A 7,721-nucleotide genomic window follows, 5' to 3' on the forward strand; every position below is an offset into this window, starting at 1 on the left:
CTTTACAGAGACATTAGAAACAAAAACAAATAAGAAGCAGGATTTAAAATTGATTAAAACAAGCAAACTAACTAATTAACAAACAAACAAACAAACAAAACAGTATATAAAATCAAAACAGATAAAATCAGAACAGTAGATAAAATCAGTAGTTAAATGTAGACGTAGACTATGTGTGATCCAGTGCGTATCTCTGACTGACTCTTCTCTCACACCTTTAGACAGGGCTGGGCTGGGACAAAAAAAATCAGCCAGGGCATTTTGACTAGAGACCGGCCGACCAGGTGTTATAGGAAATGGCATAAAGCCTTTCAATGAAAACAAATGCTGTTGTGACAGTGATGTACACTGTCTTGTTAGTATATGTATGATTTCTATACATTTTATATCAGATAAAAACATTGGTTGTAAGATTCAGGTAATTATTTATTAAAAACTAGACATTTTAAATGAGAATAAGAAAGAAAAGTAATTATTTGTGCCCCCCTCTCCCTGTTAATGCCCTACCCAGCACCCTGGCAAAATTTTGCTAGACCCGCCCCTGCACAGTTACCAGCTGTCAGCTACTTAGAAAAGGTTCCTGGTGTTATTTGTCTCTCAGAAACAGTTCATGACTTCCCTTCAACTCATTCATGTCACCTAAAAGATAAACCTGTTTCTGGCGGAAATTGGGACATAAGCAAGAGAGACGGGACTTGCGACAGAAAAGCCGATCAGCTGATCATTGATCAGTTTCATGATTGAAGTAGCAACAGGAGAGGGAGGGGGAGAGAATGAGAGAAGAAGCAGCTGACAGCGTAAAGACACAGAATAACTCCAGCTTTGTGTCTTTTTTTTTCTATTCTAGCTGAAGTACGGGACAAACTGTTCCTTTTCAGTTCAATACGAAACGCGTAATAGTTTCTCAGGACGATTCCGTTTTTTTATGGGACGGTTGGCAACTCTACTAACTAACCTTATGAATAAAAAAAGTTCACTATCAGTAACATCATAGCACCCACCCAGCTGTATTGAAACTCCATCATGCTTGCTAGTACACAGTGCGAGTTATTGTAACTGACTGTAAAAAGTCAACACAACGAAAATAAACTACACCTAAACTTGGTTTATATCTTACCCAGATAGACTGCAGGTCATAACTTCTTACCTGAAGTTGAGTTCCCCTGACACTCGGACCGGCAGCCGCCTCGAGTCTCTCCTCCTTCTGGCTCCCCTTTCCCTCATCCACCTACTGGCTAAAAAAAAAAAAAGGGTCAGGCTAGCTTTCCAGCTTGTAAAAACAAGCAAACGTTTGTTGACCTTCAGAGTGTTGCTTACAGACATGTTCCGGTGTGATGTTTATTTGTTTATTTATAAGGAACCATTAGCTTCCACAACAGTGTTTGCTAGTCTTCCTGGGGCCAAAGCCATCAAATACATCCATCCATCCATCTTCATCCGCTTTATCCGAGGCCGGGTCGCGGGGGCAGGAGCCTAAGCAAAGAAGCCCAGACCTCCCTCTCCCCAGCCACCTCCTCCAGCTTATCCGGGGGAACACCAAGGCGTTCCCAGGCCAGCCGAGAGATATAATCTCTCCAGGGTGTCCTGGGTCTGCCCCGGGGCCTCCTGGTGAGATATAATTTCTCAAGGGTGTCCTGGGTCTGCCCCAGGGCCTCCTCCCGGTAGGACATGCCCGGAACACCTCACCCAAGAGGCGCCCAGGAGGCATCCTTGTCAGATGCCCGAACCACCTCAGCTGGCTCCTTTCGATGTGGAGGAGCAGCGGCTCTACTCTGAGCCCCTCCTGGATATCCGAACTTCTCAACCTATCTCTAAGGGAGAGGCCAGCCACCCTTCGGAGGAAGCTCATTTCTGCCGCCTGTATCCGTGATCTCGTTCCTTCGGTCACTACCCACAGCTCGTGGCCATAGGTGAGGGTAGGGACGTAGATCGACCGGTAAATTGAGAGCTTCGCTTTTACACTCAGCTCCCTCTTCATCACGACGGACCGGTGCAGTGTCCGCATCACTGCAGCCGAAACCCCAATCCATCAGTTGATCTCCGGCTCCCTTCTCCCATCACTCGCGAACAAGGCCCTGAGATACTTGAACTCCTCCACTTGGGGCAGGAACTCATCCCCGACCCGGAGTGGGCACTCCACCCTTTTCCGGCTGAGAACCATGGCCTCAGATTTGGAGGTGCTGATCCTCATTCCTGCTGCTTCACACTCGGCTGCGAACCATTCCAGTGCGAGCTGGAGGCCTTCACTTGACAGAACCACATCATCCGCAAAAAGCAGAGATGAGATTTGTCCATAAAAATTTTGAACAGAACCGGTGACAAAGGGCAGCCCTGGCGGAGCCCATCACCCAACGGGAACGAGTCCGACTTATTGCCGGCAATGCGAACCAAGCTCCTGCAACGGTTGTATAGGGATCGAATGGCCCGTAGCAATGGGCCAGTCACCCCATACTCCCGCAACACCTCCCACAGGACACCCCGAAGGACACGGTCGAATGCCTTCTCCAAGTCCACAAAACACATGTAGACTAGTTGGGCAAACTCCCATGCACCCTCAAGTATCCTTGAGAGGATAAAGAGCTGGTCCAGTGTTCCGCGACCAGGACGAAAACCGCATTGTTCCTCCTGTATTCGAGGTTCGACTAGCGGACGAACTCTCCTTTCCAGCACCCTGGCATAGACTTTCCCAGGGAGGCTGAGGAGTGTGATCCCCCTGTAGTTGGAACACACCCTTCGGTCTCCCTTCTTAAGGATGGGGACCACCACCCTGGTCTGCCAGTCCAGGGGTACTTCCCCGGATCTCCACGCAACATTGTAGAGGCGTGTCAACCAGGACAGCCCTACAATGTCCAGAGCCTTCAGGAACTCGGGGTGGACAACATCAACACCAGGGGCTCTGCCACCAATGAGTTGTTTAACTGCCTCAGTGACCTCACCCCCGGAAATTGGCGGGTCATTCCCCTCATCCCCAGACTCTGCTTCCTCTTCGGAAGACGTGTCAGTGGGATTAAGGAGGTCCTCGAAGTATTCCTTCCACCGCCTGACAATTTTCTCAGTCGACGTCAGCAGCGTTCTGCCAGCACTATACACAGTGCAGGTAGAGCACCGCTTTCCCCTCCTGAGACGCCTGACGGTTTGCCAGAATCTCTTCGAGGCAGTCCGAAAGTCTTTTTCCATGGCCTCTCCAAACTCCTCCCACTGCCCGAGCCGCATTCCGCTTGGCCTGTCAATACCTGTTGGCTGCCTCCGGAGTCCCTGGCTCCCTTCACCTCTGGTTTCCACCATTTGGTTTGGGGATTACCACCACGGCAGGCACCAACCACCTTGTGGCCGCAGCTCAATGCAGCAGCTTCGGCAATGGAGACACATGGTCCATTCGGACTCAATGTCCCCAGTCTCCCTCGGAATGCTGTTGAAGCTCTGCCGGAGGTGTGTGTTGGAGATCTTGCGGACTGGGGCCTCTGCTAGATGTTCCCAGCACACCCTCACTACGCATTTAGGTGCATCGGGTCTGTGCAACGTCCTCCCCCGCCACCTGATCCAACTCACCACCAGGTGGTGATCAGTTGACAGCTCAGCCCCTCTCTTTACCCGAGTGTCCAGAACATATGGTCACAGGTCTGGTGATACGATTACAAATTCGATCATCGACCTGCGGCCTAGAGCGTCCTGGTGCCACGTGCACTTATGGACACTCTTGTGTTCGAACAGGGTGTTCGTTATGGCCAAAATGTGATTTGCACAGAAGTCCAATAACACCGCTCGGGTTCAGATCAGGGAGGCCGTTCCCCCCAATCATGCCCCTCCAGGTCTCGCTGTGGTTACCCACGTGAGCATTGAAGTCTCCCAGCAGGACAACAGAGTCTGTGGAGTGTTTAACAGTAGTGGTTTTCTTTATAAATACAAGTAAGCCATAGTATAATTTAGCTTGTACAGGAATCCAAGAAAGTTTATTATGCATTTTATCAATATTTGTATAATATGAACACCTTAACACTAATCTGGCTGCCTTATTCTGGACTAACTGAAGTTTGTTTAGATCTGTCTTATTTAGCTGCTGACCAAATGACAGAACAATACTCCAGGTGAGATAATATTAGTGCATTAATGACATCTTTTATAATTGAAGAAGTAATATGAAATGAGCATCTCCTAGCCATAGCTATGCCCTGTCCCATTTTTCTTAATAACAGAGTCGATGTGCTGAGACAATGCAAGGTGGTGATTTATAATAATAATAATAATAATAATAATAATAATAATAATAATAATAATAATAATAATGGATTGGTAAAACCAAGTAATTTAATCTGAGTGGGCTGTTCTAATCCTGATCCAGCTATGGAAAGATTTAGTTTTGGGCTGTTGACTCAGTGTACTCTACCTCCAACTAATATAGACCTGCCATAGAGCGGGCGGAACTCAACCCACACAATTTCCAGATCATCAAACATTAAGTCCATACGTAGCTTGTTTTCCATATTGTCATTAATGTACAGGGCTACACCCCCTCCAAATCTGTTTCTGTCTTTCTTATACAACTTAACCATTTATTTAAAATTCATTATTTTCAATGGCAGTATCTAAATGTGTCACATAAATAGTCAGCACACTTATACAGTTTGTTGACAGCAGTGACTGACTTCCCTGAATCCTATATTTAACCTCCTAGGACCTGGCGTATGTAGAAATCACATTTTGGGTTGTATAGACCAAAAAACTAAATGTTACTCTACAAGGCCCTGATATCCACTTACGAGGACATTATACTGCGACTGTTCTTTCAAAATTTAAAGCGAATATCCTTATATGTGGATCTCATTTTTCTCAGACAGAAACAAACAAAAAAAAATCACGTAATTCTTTGTTTTTACATTCATCAGGTCCCAATCAGCCCAAATAGCGAAGAGAAATTAAAAATGCATGCCATAAGTTCGGGTCTTAGACTACAAATATTAATAAGTATAGTGTCGGACATTTACAGACTGATCAGCCTTAACAGCTACAAATGACAACATTGCTGAAGTCTAAGTGTTTATTCCGGCATTCTGGGACCTCGGTTTAACAATTAATTTGTCATATTTCAATATAGCAATATCACCCATGTCTCTGGCCGCTCTCACCTGTGTTAACAGTTCTTTTCTCTCTTCCCGATGGAGTCTGAAACATTTTCATTGATGTGAAGACGGGTACCTTTCAGCTTTCTGGCAGATGAGATGAGAGGACTAATTGTCTATCTTTAAATCTGTTTAGTCTGATCACAATCTGCCTGGCTCGTCCATTTTCCTTTTATGGCCAGCATTCAAATTGAGCGTGTTCAATTTGAATGCTGCCATTGTCCAGGCCCAGCTTGTTCTTCAGCATGTGTCGGACTTTCTCCTCTGATCCTTCCCAAGTTTCTGCTTTTTCATCTATTAATCCATCCACCACAATGTTGTTCCTGTCACACTGGCGGCAACGGACTCAAGTATGACCAGCTGAACTAGAACTGCAATCACACGTTTATTTATAAACACACCACGTGAAAGGTTAAACAGTGTACGGGGCAGGGACTTTTAATGATCCAAGGGAAAAAGGGAAAAGAGTCCAAACATGCTCCGCTCGTTCGATTCTTTCATAATAATCTTCAGCATTCTCACTCCACTCCACACCACGCTGCCAGGGAAACGGATCGGGGGATAAGGATGAGTCCAGAAATCTAGGCACAGAAGAACCGCGTTTAGAATAAACTAAGAAATAACTGTCATGGTCTCTGTGTCTCCCTGGTTGACCTAGGTTCCAGGCCACATGTTGTTTTGAGTTTGTCTGTCTCTCTCACTTCTCCCTCTCCTGTCTCTCATCTGTCTGCCTGGGCGGAGCTTCTCTGGGCTCCCACCTTGGCCCATGCACCTGCTGTGAATCTACCTGATTACCTGGACTCCTAAGCTGCTATTAAAGCTGAGGGCTCATAAGGCATCTTCGCTGGATCACTGAGTTATTCTCGTCAGTACAGCTCTGATAATCTGTGTTTCTTGTGTTCCTCCTTGATTGATTTTCTAAATAATCCATCTTGGTTGTTATTTCTTTGTGTTCCTCACGTATGCTGCTGACCACCGATTCAACCTCTTTTAGTTCGCTTTTAACCCTCTCAGGCTCAAATTAAGTTTTTGTTGCCAATGCACAAAAGAATACCTGCAATGGTACTTCTGAGTAAAAAAAACTCACAAAATATGTATGTGGGGTAATCAGGTTGTTAGCTTTTAACTGTTGCAAATCTGCAACGCCTGCCTTGAGAGGGTTAATGCACTTCTCTTCAGTTTGCAGCTCACTGACAACAAAATCTGTGATGTGCAGCCTGGATTTAGCATCCCGTACATCCCTTAGAATGCTGTCCAACCTTTTGTTAGTTCCATCCATGATTAATTGGACAAATGTCTTGTTGTTGATGAATCAGTTATTTGTAAAACTCCCGTTGCTGTTCCAGCAAATCATTTAGCGTGCTAACACTGACATAGCTGTCATCCTCTGCCAATGTCGCCTTAGCGGCCTTCAGGCGCATATTTACCAGATCATTTCGCCTCTCCACCAGTGAAGATCGCGGTTTTCAATTACAAACCTCAAAAAAAGATAAAACCTGAATGATCCTGAATTTTACTTTCATCTTTCTTCAAATTCACAGTTAGAGCTCATGTTTGTACTGCAGGTTATCAGATATGACCATTAATGCTGAAGCAAAGAAGAAATGACAGACTGATAGTGAAACTGAGACAGTGACCAGAGAAGTGGATTAGAGGAAATGCGCTTTATTTACTGATGTCAGTTCATTCTGCTAAGACAAGAGGCATAAAAGCACAAACCAAGTGTTAAAATGACCACCACAGATCAGGGGACGTTTGTTTACAAAGCAGTTTATAAATAGTACTCTGTGTTTATTAATTTAAATGTACGTCTCTAAGTTGAAAATATAGTGTTCCAATGAAATATGAACTAAGAAAAATGTACAGATGGTTTATCTTTGCTTCCCCTGCGTCGGGTTTCTGGACACTAGAAACCAAAAGAGTACTGTGCCATAAAGACTCGTGAACCAGCCTACCGAGTGGTGCTTTTTACTGTCAGGTGATGTTTTGTCTGTATCGCGTGTATTTTTTTTAAAAATGTATTTCTTTTAACAAACTAACTAACAAACGAACTTTGAAGTAGATTTTTACCTGAAGTTTTGCTGTTGCTCTTAATGTTTTTATAACAACTAGCTGGTGGGTTGCAAATGGTTCCATGTCATAAAACACAATTACCAAAGATTCACCAGCAAACTGCCTTGCAGACAGGAAGATGACTCTAACAGTTTGATCACTGAAATAAAATGATAATGTTCAGAATGTGATTATTTTTGATATACATGCATGACATGTGTTTCAGCTGTCCCATAAATAGTTTTGTATTCATTTAACCATGACTGATAAGTGTGTACCTCTGTACAGTTTCATTAAATCTCTCCACACTGTCTTGCGTTGTTTGTATTATTTAATTCTGCTTATTTAATATTTTATTACTGTGGGGTTTTGTTTTTTTATTATTATACAGCCTTTGTCTTTCCAACCAATCAGAGATCTCCTTACATTCAACTGTGTTGCTAATTTGAATAGCAGCAGAATTTTTAAAATTAGTTGCTAATCCAACAGCTAAATCAACTGCTAATCCAAAAATTAATCCCTGAGCGAACAGGAAAGGGGAAATGGATTTTG

This window comes from Astatotilapia calliptera, chromosome 3 (assembly GCF_964374335.1).
Source record: "Astatotilapia calliptera chromosome 3, fAstCal68.1, whole genome shotgun sequence".
NCBI classification, from domain to species: domain Eukaryota; kingdom Metazoa; phylum Chordata; class Actinopteri; order Cichliformes; family Cichlidae; genus Astatotilapia; species Astatotilapia calliptera.